General features: G+C 45.0%; 1 protein-coding gene across 1 annotated transcript in view; it reads left to right on the forward strand.

Annotated features, from left to right (window-relative positions):
• The first annotated feature begins 13,524 nt into the window (after nucleotides 1-13,524).
• The window catches only part of LOC115480935 (fizzy-related protein homolog), a 114,250-nt gene continuing 105,830 nt past the window's right edge, over nucleotides 13,525-21,944 (forward strand). Inside the window, 1 exon segment of the mRNA XM_030219920.1 lies at nucleotides 13,525-13,651. The gene's annotated coding sequence lies outside the window, so the exon portion shown is untranslated.

Raw genomic sequence — 21,944 nt, forward strand, 5'->3', positions numbered from 1 at the left:
TTGAAGGAGACCATTGCCTCGGCGTATTTGTTGAAGCGTCGGGCAGTTCCCTCGGTACTGAAGGCACACTCTACTCGGGGGGTAGCCGCTTCTTGGGCGGAAAGTAGTTTTATTCCTCCGCAGGACATTTGTAAGGCGGCGGCGTGGTCGTCCATTCATTCTTTTGTAAAGCATTATAGGATTGATGTGCAGGCAAAAGAGGATGCTCGGTTTGGAGCGGCTGTGTTGTCTTCTGCTTTTCGTGGGTCCCACCCTTAATGTGTCTACTGCTTTGGTACTTCCCAAGCGTCTTGACCGGTCTGGAGGGTTGCTGAGGAAGGTGAAATTAGGCCTTACCTGCTAATTTTCTTTCCTCTAGACCCTCCAGACCGGTCAAGAGCCCGCCCTGTCTCTTATCAGAAGTATTTTTCAGCCGTGTCAATTATCAGAAGTATTTTGAGCCGTGTTCTGCTATGTCTGTTCATTTTATATTCAGTATGGTCGGAGAACTTTCTTTGACTCTAATATTCTGCAGAGTGGGACGTCTGGGCGTCTCATCTGTTTAAGCACACTGTTGGAGTTTAACTGTTAGTTTTCCAGGTACAGGGGTTTTTATTAGTTTCAGAGTTACTGTTCCAGGGATTTGTTTCTCTGCTTTGCTAAGTGTATACTGGAGATAGAGGGCTAGCACAGGTTATATGTACTCAGTTTGAAGTTAGTGTTCTCAGTCTCCCTCTGCTGGTAGGCATGCATAACCCAAGCGTCTTGACCGGTCTGGAGGGTCTAGAGGAAAGAAAATTAGCAGGTAAGGCCTAATTTCACCTTTTTGATGCTGCTTTTAACTCCTAACCTTTATTCACTTGTTCAGAACCCTTATTTTATCATCCTCACTTTAATATTCCCTTATCTCTTGTTTGTCTGTCCTAATTAGATTGTAAGCTCTGTCGAGCAGGGACTGTCTCTTCATGTTCAAGTGTACAGCGCTGCATACGTCTAGTAGTGCTATAGAAATGATAAGTAGTAGTAGAGGGGCAATGCTGGACACTAGGGGGGGGGCAGATAGAGACACAAGGGCTATGAATACATCAGTCTTGGTGTGTATTCCTTTTGAGCAGCAAGACTCTTTGTAGACACCACTATATTGTCATTGGTCCTTTATATGTTTTATATAGATATATATATATATATATATTTATTTATTTATATTCAATAGCAAACATTTTTTAACTTAGCTTTTAGCCTTCAGCTTGAAACAACGGACACACTGCCAGCATAGCCAGGTTTTGCAAACTTCATCAGGGAGATGAAGCTTGTGAAATTTGGCCATGTTGGTAGTGTGTCCGTTGTTTCAAGCTAAAAGCTAAGTAAAAAAAAAAGTTTTGCTGTTGAATATAAAAATATATATATAAAGGACCAATGATGATATAGAGGTGTCTACAAAGAGTCTTGCTGCTGAAAAGGAATACACACCAAGACCAATGCATTCATAGCCCTTCTGTGTCCCTATCTGCCCCCCCCCCCCCCCCCGGTGTCCAGCATTGCCCCTCTGTGTCCGTATCCTTTCTCCCTCCATTTCCAACACTTCTCTGTTTCCCTGACCCTATGCTCCCTCCATGTGCAACACCTCTTATCTGTCTCCCTGGCCCCTTCCCTTCCTACACCCTCCACCCTGGGACCAGTATCTCTCCCTCTCACTTCTCCCCCCCCCCCGATAGTTCGATATGGCTCCCTCTCTCTTCCATCCAGCATCTTTCCCCCTTTCTTCCTCTCCCCCAAGCTAGTCCAGCATCTGTACCTCTTCCTATCTGCCCCTTCCACCCATTGAAGGAGAGAAGCTCTTAGTTCTCCCACTCGCCTGCAGATCTAGCATTTCTCCCCTTTCCTTCTCTCCCCCCCTCCCAACCACAGTTCCAGCTTCTCTCCCTTCCTCTGCCTATTCGCTGCTGTTAACATTTTTTATTGAATAGTATTAGTTTATTGCTCAACCAGTTTCATTTCTATGCTTATGTTATGTTACTTATTGTTTAAAAAGAGTAAAGATGTCAAGTTTGCTGGAACGCCTGATATGGCCTTACTGAGGTGGCACAGTAACACAGTATATGATGGCAAATCAATGAAAACTTTAATATAATTTTAGTTTGTTATAACATGCAGGGTTTTATGGTTTTAATTATGAGACACTGCCTCTTGGGGGATTTTTTTCCATCTGCTTTAATTACCAGAAAAATTGGTGGAGAGGAGGTTTCTACCAGCACTACCAACAAGGTCCAAGGGACATCAATCTGCACCTTGACGACCACTTGTCCCAAGATGCCCGTGACTGTCTTGACTTCCTCTACTCCTGGGACTTTACAAGTTGGACTCAGCAAGCTACCCATGTAAAGGGACATGCGCTAGACTTGCTCTCGAATAAGTCAGATAATCCCCTCAATATGCAGCTGACTGGCATTAATTGGACAGCTGTTCCTTGGTCTGATCATTTCAGGTTAAACTGTCACCTTTCCTGGCTTGTGAAAGGCACAATACCGACCCGGGCTCCGCGGACCTACCAAACTAGAGGAAAGATAGACCCTGGGGAATTTTGGCCATTAATCTACGATACAGATTGGTCTATACGCGCTGATTCAAAAGACTTCTTCCTACGCTGGGATGAAACCTGCAGGGGTATATTGGACGCAGTGGCACCAATTCAAACGCGCACGTCTAGGCGACAAAGGGTACCACCGTGGTTTTCCGAGGACCTCAAAGAACTCAAAATCATTTCGAGGAGATGTGAAAGAGCTTGGAGAAAGCGGAAAGATGACCTTAACCTACTTGCCTAGAAGAAATCTCAGCGAGCATATAAATATGCACTAAGGAAAGCTAAAACTTTGTACTATAAAACGAAAATAGGGCCTGACTATAAGGACATTAGAACACTTTACTTCTTCGTCAACAAGCTCCTAGATTCCACAGCGCTCACCTCCCCATCAACTGTCATCCCATCTGCTGATCAGCTTGCCACATTCTTTCAAGATAAAATACTTTGTCTCCAGAGATCACTACCACAGCGTTGCGCAGGAATAGAACAGTTCATTGATAACCTAGTTCCGGATCCAGAAGGTTGCCCAGTAGATAGAACACTTTTGTGCTTTTCTGCACTTACTGTCAATTCCATCACACAGGAGAGCTGAAGATTCTCCAGTAAGTTTTGCTACTTGGACATCTGCCCAAACTATCTACTTAAAAGTGCTCCTGCTTGCTTCATAGCTGATCTAACACAGCACCTGAACTTCATGCTAGGCAGCGGGTTCTTCCCTGACACTCATGGGAACATACTACTCACCCCAGTCCCAAAGGATGCCAAAAAAGATAGTACAGATCTAACTAACTATCGCCCCATTGCATCAGTACCGCTATTCGTAAAACTAATGGAGAGCATGGTGAACAAACAGCTCACTGAGTATCTGGACGGGTTTTCCATTTTCCATGAATCGCAGTCTGGCTTCTGAACCCTTCACAGCACTGAAACAGTGCTTGTCACTCTTCTCTTAAACTTCAAGCAAGAAATAGCAATTGGAAGGAGCATTCTTTTACTGCAATTTGACTTATCAAGTGCTTTTGATATGGTAGACCACGCCATCCTGTTACGACTCCTCGACTACTTTGGTGTCGGTGGGAATGTTCTAGCCTGGCTAGCCAGTTTCTTAACCACCAGGACCTACCAAGTGAAGTCTGACTCACAATTCTCCTCTCTGTGGCACCAGGTCTGTGGTGTGCCCCAAGGCTCGCCGCTCTCTCCTACTCTTTTCAACGTAATGCTGATTCCCCTGGCTGCAGCCCTTTCAAAACTTGGTCTCCACCCATTTATTTATGCAGACGATGTCACCATTTACATCCCATTTCGTAAGAGCTTTGCTGAAATTACTGATGACATCAGCCTTGGAATAAATACCATGCTCACATGGGCCAACGCCTTCAGGTTAAAACTTAACACCGACAAAACTCATTGCCTCATTCTAGCCTCTTCCTTTAATAAATACAGGCCCACTAACTTAACCGTGCTAGGCTTTACCTTACCCATTTCTGAGAGCTGTGGAGGGGCATAATGGAACAGAAACGCCTATCTCCATGGGCGTTAATCTCCGAGAACGGGTCCCTGAAGGGGCGGACCGAACCGTATTATCGATAAAAAATAGACGCCCATGTTTTATTCGCCAATGTGTGAGCTGGGCGTTTTTGCTTTTCAGCGATAATGGAAAAGGAAAGTGCCCAGCTCAAAAACGAATAAATCCAAGGCATTTGTTCGTGGGAGGGGCCAGGATTCGTAGTGCACTGGTCCCCCTCACATGCCAGGACACCAACCGGGCACCCTAGGGGGCACTTTTACAAAAACAATAAAAAAGGTAAAAGAGCTCCCAGGTGCATAGCACCCTTCCCTTGTTTGTTGAGCCCCCCAAATCCCCCTCAAAACCCACTGCCCACAAGTCTACACCATTACTATAGCCCTAAGGGGTGAAGAGGGGCACCTACATGTGGGTACAGTGGGTTTGGGGGGGTTGGACGACTAATAAGCATTAAGCAGCACAATTGTAACAGGTAGGGGGGATGGGCCTGGGTCCACCTGCCTGACGTCCACTGCACCCCCTAACAACTGCTCCAGGGACCTGCATACTGCTGCCTGGGAGGAGGGTATGACATTTGAGGGTGAAAATAAAAAGTTGTGAAACATCATTTTTTTGTGGTGGGAGGGGGTTAGTGACCACTGGGGGAGTCAGGGGAGGTCATCCCCGATTCCCTCTGGGGGTAATCTGGTCATTTAGGGCACTTTTTGGGGCCTTATTCGTGAAAAAACAGGGTCCAGGAAAAGTGCCCTAAATTCTAGCTACAAACGCATCCATTATCGGCGAAGGGCGCCCATCTCTGTTCGGGTGATAACCACGCCCCAGTTCCGCCTTCGACACGCCTTCGACACGCCCCCATCCACTTTGTCCGCATCCGCGACGGAGTGCAGTTGAAAGCGTCCCAAATTCGGCTTTTGATTATACCGCGTTATTCGTTTTTGCGAGATAAACGCCCATCTCCCGATTTAGGTCGGAACTTGGGCGTTTTTCTCGTTCGATTATAAGCTGGTAAGTATACTAGGTGTTATTGTAGATCGGAACTTAACGCTACTTGATCATACCATCTCAACCACCAAGAAAGCGTTCTCCTCTCTCTGGAAGCTAAAGCGAGCGAAACCTTATTTCCCAAGAGGAGTTTTTTGCAATCTGGTCAGATCGTTAGTCTTGAGCCGACTAGATTACTGCAATGGCATCTATGCAGGGTGCACAGGCGTACTCCTGAAGAAGCTGCAAACCGTCCAAAACACAGCAGCTTGACTAATCTATGGAGTGTCAAAGTTCACCAGTTCCAGTCCACTTCGTGAGAAATTGCACTGGCTTCCTGTACAAGAGCGTATAACTTTCAAGATCTGTACCCTAGTCCACAAGATTCTCTGCGGAATAGCCCCAGCGTACATGGATGCCCTTGTCCACCTACCACCAAGAAACTCACTCAGAACTGCCCGTTCTTATTTAAACCTCCATTACCCTGCGTGTTCAAAACTGAAGTATAAAATATGCTTCCACCTTTTCGTACGTCAGTACTCACTTGTGGAATGCACTACCTAAATCAGTGAAAACGGTTCAGGATCATCTGATTTTTAGGAAGTCACTTAAGACCTGCTTATTTGAGCAAGCGTACCCCGCAGATACTGGCCGACCTCACTGATCTCAGGACACTGCCCTTATGGACTAACCCATTTCTTTCTCCTTGCCTCTCTGCCCTTGCATATCCCTTACCATTTATTGTGCTCACCTATTTGTAATTTAAATGTTGTAAGCCACATTGAGCCTGCCAGCGGTGGGAAATTGTGGGATATAAGTGCTGTAAAATAAATAAATAAATAAATATATACACACACACATTTATTTATTTGTTGCATTTGTATCCCACATTTTCCCACCTATTTGCAGGCTCAATGTGGCTTACAATATTACATTATGTCAAGCGTCATTCAAGAGAGACTTGCGGACCTGAACATGTATACCCTGGAGGAAAGAAGAAACAGGGGTGATATGATACAGACGTTCAAATATTTGAAAGGTATTAATCCGCAAACGAACCTTTTCCGGAGATGGGAAGGCGGTAGAACGAGAGGGCATGAAATGAGATTGAAGGGGGCAGACTCAAGAAGAATGTCAGGAAGTATTTTTTCACGGAGAGGGTGGTGGATGCTTGGAATGCCCTCCCGCGGGAGGTGGTGGAGATGAAAATGGTAATGGAATTCAAACATGCGTGGGATAAACATAAAGGAATCCTGTGCAGAAGGAAGGGATCCCCAGGAGCTTAGCCTAGAATGGGTGGCAGAGCTGGTGGTTGGGAGGCAGGGCCAGTGCTGGGCAAACTTATACGGTCTGTCCTAGGGCTGGTGCTTGGGAGGCGGGACTAGTGCTGGGCAGACTTATACGGTCTGTGCCAGGGCTGGTGGTTGGGCGGCGGGGATAGTGCTGGGCAGACTTATACGGTCTGTGCCAGAGCTGGTGGTGGGAGGCAGGGATAGTGCTGGGCAGACTTATACGGTCTGTGCCAGAGCTGGTGGTTGGGAGGTGGGGATAGGGCTGGCCAGACTTATACGGTCTGTGCACTGAAGAGGACAGTACAAATAAAAAAGTAGCACATATGAATTTATCTTCTTGGGCAGACTGGATGGACCGTGCAGGTCTTTTTCTGCCGTCATCTACTATGTTTACTATGAGTAGATACACAATTAATTACATACAGAACAAGTGTAGACATAGAGGATATAATCAATTCAGTAAAGAAGAAAACAGTCAGAATATCAAGTGACTAGTGGTGTGTTAGAAATCCTATTATTATTATGGTAAGTCTTGTTGAAAAGGTAAGTCTTCAATGATTTTCGAAAGTTGATTAGGTCATGAATAGCCTTCAGATCAAGTGGCAATGAATTCCGCATCTGCGTGCCAATGTAGGAAAAGCTAGACGCATGTACTAGCTTGTATTTTAGACCCTTACAACTAGGGAAGTGAAGTCCCAGGAATGTGCATGCTGATCTTTTAGCGTTTCTGGGTGGGAGATCAATAAGGTCTGACATGTAGGCCAGAGCATTTCCATGAATAATCTTATGAACCAGAGTACACACTTTGAATACAGTACGTTCTTTAACTGGAAGCCAATGCAGCCTCTCTCTTAGGGGCTTAGCACTTTCGTATTTTGTCTTTCCAAATATTAGTCTAGTTGCGGTGTTCTGAGCTGTCTGAAGTTTCTTGATGATATTCTCTTTACAACCAGCATAAAGCGCATTGCAGTAGTCTAGATGACTTAGCATTAGATTGTACCAGGTTGCGAAAGATACCTCTTGTGAAGAAAGGTCTTAATCTCTTGAGTTTCCACATTGACTGAAACATCTTCTTAGTTGTATTCTTCACATGGCTTTCAAGTGTGAGATTTCGATCAATAGTAACTCCAAGAATCTTCAGGGTGTCTGAGATAGGAAGGTAAAAGTTTGGTGTGGTAATGGAGGAGAATTTACTTGTGTTATATTGTGATGTAAGTATAAGACATTGAGGCATATTTTCAAAGCACTTTGGGAGGCTAAGTTCCATAGGTTTCTATGGAACTTTGGGAGGCTAAGTGCTTTGAAAATGAGCCTGATTGTGTTTTTTCAGCGTTGAGTTTTAATTGAAAAGCATCCGCCCATGAATGCATAATTTGGAAGCTGCGATTGATGTCGTCCATAATTTCCCTTATATTTGAACGGGATGTAGATCGTGACATCATCTGCATATATGTAAGGATTAAGGCCTTGACTGGATAGCATCTTGGCCAGGGGTGTCATCATTACATTGAAGAGGGTTGGGGAGAGTGAAGATCCTTGGGGAAGTCCACGTTCCGGTATCCATAAAGCTGATGTATTCGAGTTAGATTTCACTTGGTATGATCTTGTAGTTAGAAAGCCTTTAAACCAATTGAGAACGTTGCCTCCAACTCCGAAGTATTCCAGAATGTTTAATAGTATATTATGGCTTACCATGTCGAAAGCACTGGACATGTCAAATTGTGGAAGGAGTATGTTGTTGCCAGTTGCAATTGCTCGTTTGAATTTATTAAGCAGAGTAGTTAATACTGTTTCAGTGCTGTGGTTAGCCAGAAATCCTGATTGGGAATCGTGATTTGGTCACCATACCTTTCATTAATTTGGTTATCAGAGGAATAGACGCTACTGGGCGATAGTTGGTTACATCATTTGTGCTTTTTTTGAGTCCTTGGGAATAGGGGTGAGTAAAATGTTTCCTTTATCCTTTGGGAATAGTCCATTTTGTAGCATATAATTCAAATGAAGCGTGAGGTCAGATACGAATTGTTGGGGAGCTAATTTTATAAGGTTATTAGGGCAGATATCTAATTTGCATTGGGATCTGGCAAATGTTTTGAGGCCTTGGGAGATGGAATCAACCAAGAGTGCGTCAAAGTTAGTCCAGGTTCTGTCTACTGGATGTTCACCGGGGATTGAATCTGACAGTCAAGAAATTTTAAGTATTCTGTGGAATTGATATGTAACGTAAATCGTAACTTAACAATTTTCTCTTTGAAGTAGTTTGCAAGATTATTTGCCGAGGGGGTGTTTGTGCTGTTAGAGGTAATCGGTGTGATATCTAATAGTTTGCTCACAAGTTGGAAGAGTTTATGTGTATCATCATAGTTTGGCCCAATTTTAGTTTTGTAGTATGCTCTTTTGGTTTGTCTGATGGTGTATTTGCATTTTCTTTGTAGATGTTTCCAAGCGTTGAATGTGGAGTCATCTTTCTTTTTACTCCATGCTCGTTCTAACCTTCTAACTTGGGTTTTTAGTTTTTTCAGATCTTCATTAAACCACGGTATTGAGTTCTTTCTTCGAGAGGTTCTAGTTTGTAATGGTGCTGTATTGTCTAAAATGGTTCTGCACCTGTTGTCCCATTCTTGAAGAAAGTGATCTGAATCCGTTGGAACTGACCAATCATCATTATAAAATTGTTGCCAAAATATGACCGGGCCAATTTGACCTCTAGTGGTATAGGATAAACGTTCTTTAATGTGGTGTAAGTCGTTTTTTTGCCATTGGAGGAGAAAATTTAATTTGAAATGATCAGACCATGGTACAGCTGTCCATTTTGTAGATGTTAATAGAAGATTAAGGTCTGATGAGAATTTATATGTGATGATATCAAGTGTGTGCCCTTTAATATGGGTTGGTTCCATATTTGGCCAATGAAGATCCCATAATAGGAAGAGATCCATACATTCAAGTACATTGATAGAGTTAGGGTCTTCAAGGTGAAGATTAATATCCCCTAATATAATAAGGTTGGAGGTAGAGACAGGGCCGGTCTTAGCAAGTGCGGGGCCCTATGCAGACCAATTTGGTGGGGCCTCATCCTAGCCCCGCCCCACCGTAGTCCTGCCCCTACCGTAGCCCCACCCCCTACCCTAGCCCCACCCCATTGATAAGATTATTCCATTTTTAGAACATTTTTTTATTTATGAAATTTCAAATAAAGACAAATGAAGCTAAACTTGTACAAAAAAACTGATTGAAATAATAAGCACAATGCTATCATGAAACCTCCCCTCCCCAGAAATTATTCAGTTCAAGTCCACTACAATTAGTAGTTCCAATTCTCATAACAAAGGAGAATAAAGGAAAAATATTAAGAAAAGATTCAGTACTTTCAAATTCCCCTATTACTCTGTAACCCATATATGCAATAAAATAAAAATGAAATGAAAAGATATACAATAAAATAAAGTGATGTGTAAAATATAATGTACAATATAAAAACATATAGACCACCAAGGTATTAAAATTGTTTTAAAATATATACCACAGCTCTCTGACTCAAGAAGACTCCGACTCTGTCTGTCATCCATAATTGTCTGACAACACACAGAAAAAAGATAAGTAAAAATAAAATACTCACAATTAATACCTTATACACCAATATACTAGCCATACGGAAAATGCAGACCGTCAACAATATGAAGCTAGCAAGGGATCATAATATCACAATTCTCATGTAGAGTCACAAAACACCCTTTTAGAGGTAGTGTGTCATGATTTAGGCTCTACACCCTTTCTGATGTTTGGTGCCACCTTAGTAAGGCCAACACACAATCTCTCCACTGCAAAACACTATACACAAACTTGTGCAAAAACACACTCACAACCTTAACAAACCATAAACAGCACTAATTCCAAGGACAGAACGAGCTACAACCTTATGCGTGGCGTGGAAAGGCAACTGTAATTACACCTGGCTCTAAAACACCAGTGCACAACCTAGTGAAAAAAAACAAACAAAAAGGGCTGCAAACTAAAGGCTAGCAGAATACTGCACCTTCCTTGATCACACCTGAAAAACACATGAAGGCAAAATACTGAACTGGAAAGTTACCTCAAGAAGTCAGACTCAGCATGCAGCAATACTACAAAAATTGAAACTGAAATTGAAATTGAAAAATATCACAGATGCACATTTCCAAAAACTGACATATTCCAATTAATAAATCCTGAATAAAATAGTTTTTTCTACCTTTGTTGTCTGGTGACTTTGCTTTTCTGATCATGCTGGCTCAGTATCTGATTGTGCTGCTATCTGTCCTCTTAACTCCGTTTCCAGGGCTTCCTTTCCATTTATTTCTTTACTTTCCGCCTTTCTTCTTCATTTCTTGCCCTACATCCGTAAGTAAAAGCTGGGTCCTCCGCAGACTTGACTGTCCAGTGGATCCAGCTTCTGCCTATTTTCTATATCCATGTGCACTTTTTCTCCTCTCTTCCTTTTCCCTCACCTCATCTCCTTCCTCACTCTTCCCTCACCTCCATCCATGTCCAGCATTTCTTCTCTCTCCTCCATCCACCCGTGTCCAGCGACCCTCCTGTCCCCCCTGCCATCCATCTATGTCCAGCAACCCCCCCTGTCCCCTCTGCCATCCACCTATGTCCAGAAACCCCCTCCCCTGCCATCCACCCATGTCCAGCGACCCTCCTGTGCCCCCTGCCCTCCACCTATGTCCAGAAACCCCCTCCCCTGCCATCCATCCATGTCCAGCGACCCTCCTGTGCCCCTGCCCTCCACCTATGTCCAGAAACCCCCTCCCCTGCCATCCACCCATGTCCAGCGACCTCCTGTGCCCCCTGCCCTCCACCTATGTCCAGAAACCCCCTCCCCTGCCATCCATCCATGTCCAGCGACCCTCCTGTGCCCCCGCCCTCCTCCTATGTCCAGAAACCCCCCTCCCCTGCCATCCACCCATGTCCAGCGACCCTCCTGTGCCCCCTGCCCTTCTCTGCCATCCACCTATGTCCAGAAACCCCCTCCCCTGCCATCCACCCATGTCCAGCGACCCTCCTGTGCCCCCTGCCCTCCACCTATGTCCAGAAACCCCCTCCCCTGCCATCCACCCATGTCCAGCGACTCTCCTGTGCCCCCTGCCCTCCACCTATGTCCAGAAGCCCCCCTCCCCTGCCATCCATCCATGTCCAGCGACCCTCCTGTGCCCCTGCCCTCAACCTATGTCCAGAATCCCCCTCCCCTGCCATCCACCCATGTCCAGTGACCCTCCTGTGCCCCCTGCCCTCAACCTATGTCCAGAAACCCCCTCCCCTGCCATCCACCCATGTCCAGCGACCCTCCTGTGCCCCTGCCCTCAACCTATGTCCAGAAACCCCCTCCCCTGCCATCCACCCATGTCCAGTGACCCTCCTGTGCCCCTGCCCTCAACCTTTGTCCAGAAACCCCCTCCCCTGCCATCCACCTATGTCCAGCGACCCTCCTGTGCCCCCTGCCTTCCCCCCATGTCTAGCGACGCAACTCTCCTCGTTCCCCTGCTCCCCCTCCCTCCAGCCACGAGCCCCCCTCCCGTCTGAGCCCCCCCCCTCCCCGACCCGCCAAACGACCCTCTTCTACCACCCGACCTGCCGGCACCTCACCTGACCCAGCATTTTTTAAAAATCTACAAGCGGCGGTGCCGGTGCCTCGCGTCTGTAAAAGAAGAAAAATCGCTTCGGCCATTGGCCGGCCTTCCCTCATGTCCCACCCTCTGATGTAACTTCCGCAAGGGCGGGACATGAGGGAAGGCCGGCCAATGGATGAAGCGATTTTTCTTCTTTTACAGACGCGAGGCACCGGCACCGCCGCTTGTAGATTTTTTTAAAATGCTGGGTCAGGTGAGGTGCCGGCAGGTCGGGTGGTAGAAGAGGGTCGTTTGGCGGGTCGGGGAGGGGGGGTCTCAGACGGCTGGAGGGAGGGGGAGCAGGGGAACGAGGACTGGAGAGTTGCGTCGCTGGACATGGAGGGCAGGCGAGCAGTGGCGGTGGTCGGAGAGGCGAGGCAGACTTGAGGCGCGCCGCGCGGGGCCCCCTTAGGCGGGGGGCCCTATGCGGTCGCCTCTGCCTAAGACTGGCCCTGGGTAGAGATACATGTGTTCGAAATAAAGTCCGTGATGTGTGTTTGGCAATCAAGCCAGTTTCCTGGAGGTCTATAAAACAGGACTACATTAAGGTGGTTACGCAAATTTATATGATTAATTCTGACTGAGGCAATTTTGAGTTGCGGAAGTATGGATTCGGCTTGGTATGGTAGTAATAGTAAAGTAGGATCTATGGATTATCGCTATACCTCCTCCTCTTTTTCCATTTCTCGTCCAGTGGGTAATGGGGGCACAAATCTAGAATTATAGGGTCTTTAGGATCATGAATCCAGGTCTCGCTGATAAAGAGAAGATCAAGATAGATATATATATATATACACACATACGGAAGTTTATGCAGTTTAAGTTTCTTGCCACTTTATTCTTTGGCATTTGCTACACATATTTTACTGACCTACCTTTCTGAATGTGACTATTGGTAGATGATTATAGACTCAGGCCCTGCCCACTTCTTTAGCCTTCTCAAAACAGCTGAGAGTGACTGAGCGCTACAACAGCACCAACCGCCTATGTGGTCGAATTGACTTGACCTAGTGCTGGACTGGTTTTTGTCCTGACCTAGGCATGTACTGATTTATATATAGCTCTGCAAGCAATGGGAAAAATACATTTTACTCTTTATTAAGATCTGTTAACTGCCTTTGGAAAAAAGATTAACCCAGGGCGAAGTACAACAGGTATAGTTTGACACACACAACCTACATTGTAAAGACACCATAACAATAATATTTTTCTTAAAATTGTATGATCTGGTCCTTATAGAGGCGATTATTGTATAACTGAAAATTCGTTCATGCACTGGGGCAAAACCCAAACCTGGACAACATTGCTCATTTGCCCTAAGGTGAAGTGACAACCATGGTGAAAAGTCTTGTGATTAAGGCCGAGAATGTGCACCACGGGCTACGATCGACCGCCGGGCCGGCACAAGTTAATTCACCGGGGCCCGGGCCGGAGATCACCATGGCGACATGTGTCGGTGCGTCTCCTGTATTCATTCGAATCGCGTGACGTCAGAGCATCCCGAGATGCCTCGCGAGGGCCGGGGAGGAGGGGATGGAGCCGGGGGAGGTGGAAGCGCGGACGAGAAGGTGCCGCCATATTGAAAGGTTCAGCGGAGACAGAGCGGGGAACGGAGACTAGGGAGAGCGCTGCGGCTGGACAGGTGAGAGAGAGGGAAGCCACGGCCTCACCGCACCCCCTTTCCAGCCCTGGGCCTGCCGGGGTGGGAGCCGCGTGTGACTTCTGCCTGTTATTGTTGTTGCTACGGAGGAATGCGGGGAGAAGGCCGGCAGGGGGCTACACTAAGTGAAGGCGGAGCTGTCATAATTTTTCCTGTGGCTCCGGACGGTGTCCGTTTGTTTCATCCCTTCACTGTCTATTCCTATATCTCAGTGCCCCATTTTACTCCTGATGTCTCCAGTGGTGCCCTCCGCCTTCCCCTTGATTCCTCTTCCCACCCCAACTTTTTTTTTTTTGCCTCTTTTGTGTCACTCACATCCCACCTTACGACATTCCTCATTTTTTTTCCTGCTGTTGCAGGTTTATGTGGCCTGGTTTGCTTGAAGGTTTTCTTCAGAGATTGAAATAAAACCTCACTTACTAACATCTGTGTTAATATTTATAGGGAGCCTTTAGGTTTAATTTTTGTATTTGTTGGCTGCCTTCTGCACATGTACACTGAAAATAGAATATTAACATAAGTCAAATCCCACTCTCACTAAGGATGGGTAGAGCTAAGGAGTAGAGAATGACACAGGGAGGGACAAAGTTTGTCCCCCGCCGGCCCTGTCTCTAACCCCGCCCCCGCAGGTTCTGTCCTCATCTGGAGAAGCCTCGAACACTTATGATTTCATATTTAAATCTTTTTATTAAAATATGCAAAGGAACAAAATGCTGTGCAACTGTTGTGTATAAATTACAAATAGAGAACAATAATAACAATGAGCAGCTATAATAACCGTCCTTCCCAACACCACCACCCTCAACCCTTCCAACCCCAACAATAGGTGATTTCTACTACTCCAAGGAATCCCTAATTCACACTGTTAAAATGTCCAGGGGTATAAAATACAACCCGTTCTATATACCCTAGAGGGGAAAAATATGCCCTATAAAGCACTGTTATGTTTTTTAAATCTGTGGATAAATAAGAAATCATCAACAATCTCAGGATTCAATCTAGTTCTCCTGTCTTCTACAGTCCTTCCTGGAATAGAAGTTGTCTTCTTAGAAGATTTGCTGGTAGCAAGATGTACAGGATCTCCCATGCAAATTTTGCTAGTTGTGGCCAGTATGTTTGCTTGTTTTTCCAAAAAATCAAAATATCTTTCTAGGCATCACATAAACATAAAAGTCCAGTTCATTTAACAGGCTTCAAAGTAGAAAATGACATGGGGACAAAGTTTGTCCCCATCCCCGTGAGCTCTGTCCCCGCGTCATTCTCTACTAAGGAGATAAAAGTGATTACATAAATTCATTGGTTATTTTTGTGTATTTGTTTTTGCATATCCTATATAATAATTTGCACCTCCGTCTGGATGGCTGGATTCGTAACACACTTCCCATTGGTCCGCTCTGGCGATGATGTCAGAGGGCGGATCAGTGAGCGGCAAGGGAAGCCAGCACCAGCCAGCGGAGGTGAGTAGGGAATCGCCCCCCTCCCCTCCATGCCCCCCTCCCCTTCGAGTTGCAGCCGTCCCTTCCTCCCCTCCGAGTTTCACGGCCACGCGCCTCCCTCCCTCTCTCTCCCCTCCGAGTGCATGCATGACCTGTCCTCCGGCAGCCCCTCACCTTCCTGCATGCCGGCTGTAATTTAAAAATTCTTATCTTGGGGTCAGGCGTCTGCAGTGAAGGCGAGTGGCGCTTCAGACTGCCTTCCCACGTGTCTCAGCTCTGCCTCTGGTCCCGCCCTTCCGGAAACAGGAAATGAGGGCGGGACCAGAGGCAGAGCTGAGACCTATGGGAAGGCAGTCTGAAGCGCTGCTCGCCTTTACTGCAGACGCCGGACCCCGAGGTAAGAATTTTTAAATTACAGCCGGCACGCAGGAAGGCGAGGGGCTGCAGGAGGACAGGTCGTGCTTGCACTCAGAGGGAGGCGGGAGGGTCTGTAACTCGGAGGGGAGGGGGTCATCCTGGAACTCGAAGGGGAGGGGGGTCTTGGAACTCTGAAGGAGGGGGGACGTGGAACCTTGCTAGTGCCTGTTTCATTTCTTTCGGAAACAGACCTCTTTTACTAATGTAACAGAATCTTTTCTGCTATTGCCTCTTCTTTCAGTCTGTATTCTCTGGTATTTGTCATCCAGGGAGCTCAGAGTATCAACATTTCAGGAAATACTATAAAGGTTGACTTTGTGGATCTATTTAGTGTGTTTGATTTATCAGGTTTAGCTGAGTATGTTCTTATGAATCTTATATATATATATATATATATATATATATAAAATTCTGCCTTTTATTTTGTAAGGCTTTTCTGTGTTCTATATTAGTGTGTGTGTTAATGCTAATGTTAAATTCGTATGTGGTGCTCTGCTGAAAAAGTATTGTACTGATGGAGCTGTTGATAAACATGAGAAATTAATGAGTATACTAGGCCTGTCCTATGCTGATTTTGGTAGACCACCAATAGCTGGATCATTTGAAGTGGATGTACATAGAATATTTTAGGGGCCTTTTATTAAACTGCTTTATGCTGTTATCCGCAGTTTAGCACACAGTGACAGCCAACGCAGAGACACATTAACCGCTTTCATGGTAAAAATGGCATTAGTGTTGTTAGTGCAGAGGCATTAAGGGGGCTTTTTACTAAGCTGAGTATGTGCTAGTGTGCACTTACCGTGGGACATGCTGAGACATCCTGCAGTAAAATCCACATGTGCATGTGCAAACTATGTTAAAGAAACAAAATTCCTGAATTTGTCTCAAAAGGGGCATGTCTGGAGACAGAGTGTGTGTGACAGCACAAATCGGCCTAGCCACATTACTGAGCATTAACTTATTAGTGTGGGATTGATGCGTGAGCCTTACTGCCTACAAAATGGGTGGCAGTAAGGGCGCGCATGCTAATTTTTGATAACTGTTCACTAATGGCCTATTCCTTAGCGTCCCTCCGGACCGGACCAGGATTGGACTGATGGGTTGTGCTCGCCTACCAGCAGGTGGAGACTGAGAAAAAAACTCTGACTCTAGAGAGCCAATAGGAGCCCTGGCCATGTGACCTTAGCCTCAGTATTTTCTCAGTCTCCCAGCAGGTAGGAAGTGAGCCCATTAGTCTCTCTCCTTTTCTCTTTAGATATTACAGATATTTGTGATAATTCTTCTGTGCCTGGAATCTTATTTAGAGGCTTGACAGGGTTTCCTTTCTCTTCTTTCTTTGACAGCCTCGGGGGTGTTAAACTCGGGTGTCTCGAGTCCACCCCCCTTCCTCCCCATCTCCCTGGCTTAGCAGGGAAGGGCCGTCCCTTTCTCTGGAAAGGTGTACCGTCTTTGGAGAGGCAGCCACTTTTAACAGGCAGCTGCTTTAAAAGAATTAAATCAAATAAAAGGAAATTCAAAGAAGCAGCCTTTCTTTCCCCAGACTTCTAACGAGCAGGCAGCTCCAGTGTTTTATTATGATTGAGGGGTTATAAAAAAAAAAAAAAAAAAACAAACAGAAGAAAATAATTCAGTGTCTGTGACTTTAAACAGCGATTTTTCTCGTCAGATTTAATTTCCTCCATTTTCTTGTGTTTTGGCGGCGGCAGTTTAAACAAATAAAAAAAAAAAAAAAGAAAGGTGTGAACCGCGTAAACCCGGCCACCTGTTTTTTCCGATATGGCTTAAAAGTTCAAACAGCTGCTGTCGGTCAGCGTCGCGCAGTTCACGCAGCCGGAACGTGTAAATTTGGCTCTCCCTTCAAGGTTTCTTAGGGTTCGGTGCTGTCTCCGGTTTTTTCGGGGCCTTTTTCGCCAGCTGTTATTTCTTCGCCGTTCCACTGGGCTCCGCTTGTTCAGAGGTGTCGGGCGCGCTGTCGACGATCGCCACGGGGCCAGTGGCGCGAACGGCGGCCATTTTGTTTCTCCCTCTGTCTTTTCAGTCGGGGATCTCTCTGCTGAAGGTAAGGCTGCAGTTCATAGAGCAGTTCGGCTCCAAGATGTGTACACTTTTGTATGTGCTGAACGGCGTATTCTAAAATGCTCTTCACATCAGCAGGCAATATTTGGTTGAAAGGGGGCTCCTTTCATATATGGATATATAGCAAGCTTTTCTTGTTTTAAATTTCTGTGTATCACGGGGCTGTTAACACTAGTTTTTTTTTCTGGTGTTCAGTCATTTTTCATTGCCTGGTGGAAAATCTACATCTTATCATAATATCATAATTCATTTCAAGCATTTTCCTCAATAGCTGTAGTATTATACAGTGTTTTAAGAACTTTAGAAACTTTCTCTATAGGCATAGAGTAAATTTCTGTCTTTCTCATTCCCTGGTGAATAGGACTACATTGTCTAAGAGTCAATTGATTGGTACTTTGCAATTCTGACCATAATATCTTAGTTCCTTTCAAGCATTTTACGCCATGCCTATGATGTTATATAGTGTTTTAAGAACTTAACAGACAATCAATGGCTGTAGTGTTATACAGTGTTTTCCTTTTCAGACTAAGAAGCCTTCTCTAAAGGCATACAGTAGATTGTTCAGATGCCATGGGGATATATCAGCTCTTTCATATTCTCTGAGGGACAGTCCTGTCTACCAAGCTCCCAATCACTCAGCTGCCTTAGCAGGCATGCTTTATTCATGTCTTCCCTTCTTTTCCAACTGCCTTGAAGCCTCTCATATTTCATTGTAGCTTTCTTCTGGGTTTTACAGGACATATGGTCACTTAGAGAATAAAGTCATCCTTTCATTTTGCATATTTCCCACTTAAAGATAGTGGAAGGTCCTCAAACCATCTACTCGTGTTTGTCTCTACTCTCTCAGTTCAGCATTGGCAGATTATAAACATCCTGGTTTGGTCCAGTATGCCTATACATACCATCTGCTATCTCTTCCTGTTCCTTAGAGACCTGATGTTATATCAAGCTTTCTTGAATTCAGATACAGTCTTGTCTACACTGCCTTCACCGAGTGGCTGTGGCACAACTTCACTTTTTTCGTTACAGGTATTTTCCAAGTTTGTCCTTTTTCATTTTCATTCTATGCACCTTCACTCCAGAGTGTTCTTTCAATTGGAAGGGGATTCACTCACTTCCTGTGTATTTATGCCATAGGTACATAAGTATGGTTATGCTGGGTAAGGCCTAAAGTCCATCAAGTCTAGCATTCATATCTAATGGGCATAGGTACATAAGTTGTGCCATTCTGGGAAAGCTCAAATGTCCACCTTTCTACAACCAGAACAGCATTTAAAAAAAAAAAAAAAAAAAAAAAACCTCTCACGAGAGTATCGAACAGAAATCTCTGCTCCAAAAGCAAGGCTTTGCAGTAATTCTGCAAACTAACGCATACAATATTTGCCATGGCTGTTCACCACTAGGAACACCGGGGACCCTGGGCCTAGGTTCGGTGTTTTTAACCTGAAACAAGCTCAACATTCATATCTATTGGGTGTGAGTCTGGTACTACTACTACTTAACATTTCTAAAGCGCTACTAGGGTTACGCAGCGCTGTACAAATTAACAAAGAAGGACGGTCCCTGCTCAAAGGAGCTTACAATTAACATCTCAGTGAGGGAGGACGCATGACCGTGGTACGTGGATTAGTGGTATGTGGATTAGGGAGATCCAAGAAGTTACAGGCCGGTGAATCAGACGTTCATACTGGGACAATTTTTTTCTGTCCGGAGCGTACTACCATAGCTGGTGGACTCCTATATTCAGAACTTTCTATATTCAGAACTTACCCAACTATGGAACGCCATAGAGATAGGGTTGGAGTTTGTAGCCCTATTTAACTGGTGTCCTTGGTCACCCTTCCTCTTCTCCTCAGGATCCAGAGAATGGCTAGTTTTTTGCTTATGCATTAACCGGTCATTTTCAGCAGTACTCTCTCTTCCGTTCTTTTATAGATCTAAGAGGATGTTCATTGCGCTCTTAGGGTCATTTCATTCTTACCTAGACGACTGCCTAATTGGAAAAAGTCTTATCAGCAGAGTTCTCAGGTCACGCACCGGGTGTTGCATTTCTTACAGTCTCTAGGTTGGGTGGTGATTGTAGCCAGGCCTCTCATTTGATCTCTCATCAGATATCTCTGATTTTCTCTTTGTTTAGTCAGGTGGGCGCACAGTCTTTTGTCTCCTCTGCAAACATCCCAGTTTATATTTTTCTTGGTGACCTTGGGCCTTCGGCCATTTCCTCGCTCTATTCTGCAGAATGCAATTTTACTTTCTAATGCCCAAGAAGGAATTTTCCTTCATCCTATTGCGAATCTCAGGGTCATCAATCGTGCTATTTAAGTGTCATCTAGTTATCTCAAGAACCTTAGTTATGTCATTGGGATGCTTCGTGCAGTACACTTTTTGGCAGAAGCTTGTTTGTATATATTTTTTTTTTCTGGGGGACCTCAGCAATTCGTTTTACCTTCGGGTGAATTTTGTTTTCCCTACTGACAAACAAGGCGGAGAGAGCTATGTTGGTCCTTGCCATGGCAATGGGTTATGTCATCCGCCAAGGAGGAGTTAAGAGTATACTCTTGAGTTTGTAGTCATTTTTTCTTAGTTGTCTCACCCTGCATTTAGGTGAATGGACTCTCATTTTTTCAGCCTTACTTCCTCACTGCGACACTTCAGGGCTTATCTCTTTTTGCCTTCAGGCTCACGAACATTTCTTGCTTCTTCCGTTCAGCAACAGTCTTGACGGAGACAGGGACAGATGCCAACGTCCAGCAGAGGTTTTTCAACCTTGTATATGCGTTTCTTCCGTCATCTCACTAGGTGTTCACGCAGAACCAATGCACCTTTCTACATCCGGACCCCCAGTCACTCAAACTTATGGCGTGGTTACTGGGTCCGCAACGTCTTTGATATTTTCGCAGGAAGTACTTCAAGTTTTAATTGATTCCAGACAGAAATCTACATTAAAGTCCTATGAATCAAAGGGGCGACGGTTCACTCTGTGGTGCTCCTCTCGCCACTTCATTCCACAAACAGTATCCATTTCGCAGGTTTTGGAATATCTTCTGCATCTTGCGAAATCTGGTCTGTCTTACTCATCCATTAGAGTTCATTTGGCAGCTCTATCAGTGATGCATGATACTGTTGACAACCGCACGCTTATGCAGCATCCACTGTCAAAGCGGTTTTTTTAAAGGAGTCCTGCACCTGTACCCCCCGCTTCGTCCACCAGCTAGGTGAACTACGTGAACAGCCTCTTAAAGTTCTGTTTTCTAGTAGCCATAACTTTTTCTATAAAGTTTTCCTCTTCAAGCAGTGTTTCCTAGTAGCCATTGCAGCAAGTAGATCTATGTGTGGAATACTTCTACGGTTGGTAACTTCTTTTCGGTCTGCTGTAGTTTAAAGTTTTCACCTTTCCCAATCGGTTTTTTCTTATTGGTTTTGTCCTTCTAGCCAGTAGGCGTAAAAGTTTTTCATTGTTTCTAACCTGCTATATCTCGAAGGATCAAGGAAATGAGAATGTCTATTTCTCTTCTCGCTCAGAGGGCAGTTCCACAGTGTATTACAACATATTCCACAACTTCAGAAGCGGGCTCTATTCTTACTACAGCGATTTTTGGTGCTCTCGGTGCACATTGGTAAGTTGGCAACTTAGTCCTAGTTTCATTTTATTTTGCTCATTGGGACACTCTACATGTTCGTTGTCGCCAGGTGGCCTATGCAGCATGAACATTTCTCTGCAGTTTTCATAGGGTCCCTCCCTTCAGATTATTGCTTTGGTACTTCCCATCAGTCCAATCCTGGTCCGGAGGGACGCTAAGGAAGGAGAAATTAGATCTTACCTGCTAATTTGCTTTCCTTTAGTCCCTCCGGACCGGACCAGGCCCCTCCCATGTTCTTTCTACTCTTTCGCTTCTTTTATTAAGTAGGAAGTGTATTCATTCCTTTACGATTTGTGGAACAATACTATATATATACAGAACTTTACGTGGTCTATACCACTTCTCTGGTGGTTGCTGGTGAGCTCAATTGCTGGAATCTATCTATAACACTTCTCTATCTATAAAACCTTAAATACGCCATACCATTTCTCTGGTGAGAGTTGTGGCTGAGCTCAGTTGCTGGAATATCTATAAAACCTTAAATATGATTTACCACTTTTCTGGTGAGAGTTGCTGGTAAGCTCAGTTGATGGAATATATAAAATCTTAAGTGGGCCATACCACTTCTCTGGTGAGAGTTGCTGGTGAGCTATATTGTACGTGAGCCATACCACTTCTCTGGGGAGAGTTGCTGGTGAGCTATATTACATGTGAGCCATATCGCTTCTCTGGTGAGAGTTGCTGGTGCGCTATAGTACAAGTGAG

The sequence above is a fragment of the Microcaecilia unicolor genome, chromosome 11 (assembly GCF_901765095.1).
Source record: "Microcaecilia unicolor chromosome 11, aMicUni1.1, whole genome shotgun sequence".
NCBI classification, from domain to species: domain Eukaryota; kingdom Metazoa; phylum Chordata; class Amphibia; order Gymnophiona; family Siphonopidae; genus Microcaecilia; species Microcaecilia unicolor.